Consider the following 2,913-nt stretch of genomic DNA (forward strand, 5'->3'; position numbering starts at 1 on the left):
TTTGATATTTTTATATACTGAGTCTGGAACTTATATGATTTTAATTATGTTTGTAATGTATGAATGGTTTTCTGAACTTGTACTTTGTTTATAGATTGTTATATGATTTTACACGTTTTAACAAAAAATTTAAATTTTTCTTGGATTTTTATTGTGGATTGCTCTGGTGGCCCTAATGTATCACCTTGAATTGGATCGGGTTACCCTCATCGGTTTGAGAGTGTTACATTTAGTGGTATCGAAGCTTAGATTGAGTCAAGTCTTCTGGATAGATCGGTCGATTGACTATTATAGGATATCTGGTCAGTATATGCCCCTAGTTTATGACCATACTCCTCTGAGCTGAAACTCTGATGCCAAGTTATCCTTCTTTAATAAGTGTACTCATGTATTCTGATTGTTAAGGTTCAATCTTTAAGGGAAAGAATATTGTGATATTTACTCTATCCCCATTCTCGTTCAAAGATACACAAAAAGTTCCTTAATGGAGAAGGCGTCGATTTCGGTTGAAGGACAAAAGATGCTAGAATAGGTGAAATTGAATATGGATGAGAAAGTGAAAGGATTAGTTAAGGTGATAAGTGTAGTTGGACATTTCATGCGAATTGAAAGGTGTTATTATCCTTCTAATACATCAAAAGAAGCTGAGAAGGTGAAGGGTGAAGCAAACACAACGACACCTTATAAGATATTTGAGGATGAGCCTCCTCCGAAGATTAATGAACTAGTGATTGAGGCTCAAGATCAGGAGTTCTTAAAGTTTCTAAAACATAGCGAGTACAATATTGTGGAGTAGCTTCACAAATAACAAGCATAAATTTTAGTGTTAAGACTTATTGAGGAGTTATAAAATGCATTGAAATACCTTAGTAAAGGTGTTGGATAAAACATTTATGTCAAATGACATATATATAAACAAATTGGATTAGATAGTAGGGTACATTGCTATTGATAATTACATCACCTTTATCGATGATGAGATCCTAGAGGGAGGAATGTGGTCTGTGAAGGCTTTGAACATCATCATGCACTGTAATAGTCATGTTTTACCTAAGGTTCTTATTGAAAATGGACTTGCACTTAATGTGATGCCAATGACGACCCTGTAGAGGCTACCAGTGGATAGCTCACACATGAATACTTATCATAATGTTATCCGGGTCTTTGATGTGAGTCAAAGGGATGTTATAGAAAAAATTGATGTTCCATTGATCATCAGACCAACTATTTACATTATTGAGTTTTTTGTGATGGAAATAAATCCAACTTATAATTGTTTATTAGAGAGGCTATGGATCCACTCTATAAGGGAAGTTCCATCAACGTTTCACTAGAAGTTGAAATTTTTTATTGATGGAAAGTTGGTCAGTATCAGAGATGAACAAGATACCATCATTTTTGTAATTATTGATGCCCCTTACATTGAAACAAACGAAAATTTAATAGAATGTTGTTTTCTTGCCTTGGAATTTATGAATGCAACTTTTATCGCCAAAGGAAATAAGATCCCTCATCCAAGGTTATCAGATTGCACCAAGATATTTTTACGTGAAATTATTGGGGGAGGAGAAAAGAGTAAAGATGTCTTGGGAAGTATTTGCAAGGAATTTTGTGGCCAAAGCCTATTATTACGAAAAGGGACCATTTTGGGCTTTGGCTTAAGCTCAATTTTTAACAGTGTTTAAAGGAGTTGAAGAAGAGGAGTGAGACAAGAAAAGCCAAATTAATAGAAGATGATATCCCTTAGGAGCGTTTATGTTTTCCTGATAAAGTACATTTTCAAATTTGGAGGGATGTACGACTTAAAGATATAATTGGTCAATACAATCTGAGAGGGGAAAACATGAAGGAAAATGAGAGAAAAACTTATATCATCGTCAACCGCCACCACCTTCACCATCACTCATTGTCGTTAGTTTGGCCTAGACTTTCATGGAAGGTAAGCCTTTCACCTTTTTGTTAGTTTGGAAACTTTGTTTTTGCTTCAGGTTCGAAAGAGATAAGTGGATTGGAAGTCGAGAAAGTTGGTTTAGTGGCTCACATTGGTGGTCAGTCATAGACATGATGGTCAGAGTTTGGTTCAGATATAGGGAAGATGAGCAATTAACTAGATTATGGGAGAAAATGAGAATGGTTTTTATGAACCAAGGGTTTATATCTAAATTTTGGTGAAGAACACTTAGGATATTTGGTTTAGTGTTTTTCTTTTTCTTTTGAAAAAAAAAAAATAATGAAAGTTGGAATCATTTTGAGTATTTAGATATTAAAATATAGTGTCGGAGGCTCGATTTGATGTTAGTTTCCATAAAAACAAGAAAATATGAAGAACATGAGATGATTTTGTTTGGGTTTTAGTATTTTGAACCAAACAAAACATGTTTTTGGGATGATTTGGTGTTTATAAAGGATTAAAAAGGGTTTTTAGGATGAACAAGGTGGTTTTGATATAAAATATTTAAGTTTTATGGGATTTAGGTGTTTGTTGATGAGTGCTTAGAGAGAAGGGAGAAGATTTTAGAGACTAGAGAGAGTGCAATTTTAAAAAAGAAAAAGAAAATGATGAAAAGTGTGGAAAAGAGGAAAATGGAGAAAAATGTGTGATTTATTAGATGGTATGTCTTGGGCCATTTTTGGCCTGCACCTTCCCTTCCTCCATATTTGACGGGGTTGTGTTTTGGGCACTTTATTTTTATTTCTTCCATTTTAATCCCGTTTAATTATGTATTCCATCCTTTTAAATTTTTAACTAAAGTTTAAATTTTGTGTGATATATTAGAGGAGTTCTTGTCTCGATCGTGTCTGATAGAGATCCGAGGTTTACTTCAAGATTTTAGAAATCTTTGCATAAAGCCTTGTGTACTAGACTTAACTTCAACACTGATTTTCATCCTCAGGAAAATGAATAGTTAGAGC

Source organism: Hibiscus syriacus, unplaced genomic scaffold, assembly GCF_006381635.1.
Source record: "Hibiscus syriacus cultivar Baekdansim isolate YM2019G1 unplaced genomic scaffold, ASM638163v2 tig00002511_pilon, whole genome shotgun sequence".
NCBI lineage: Eukaryota > Viridiplantae > Streptophyta > Magnoliopsida > Malvales > Malvaceae > Hibiscus > Hibiscus syriacus.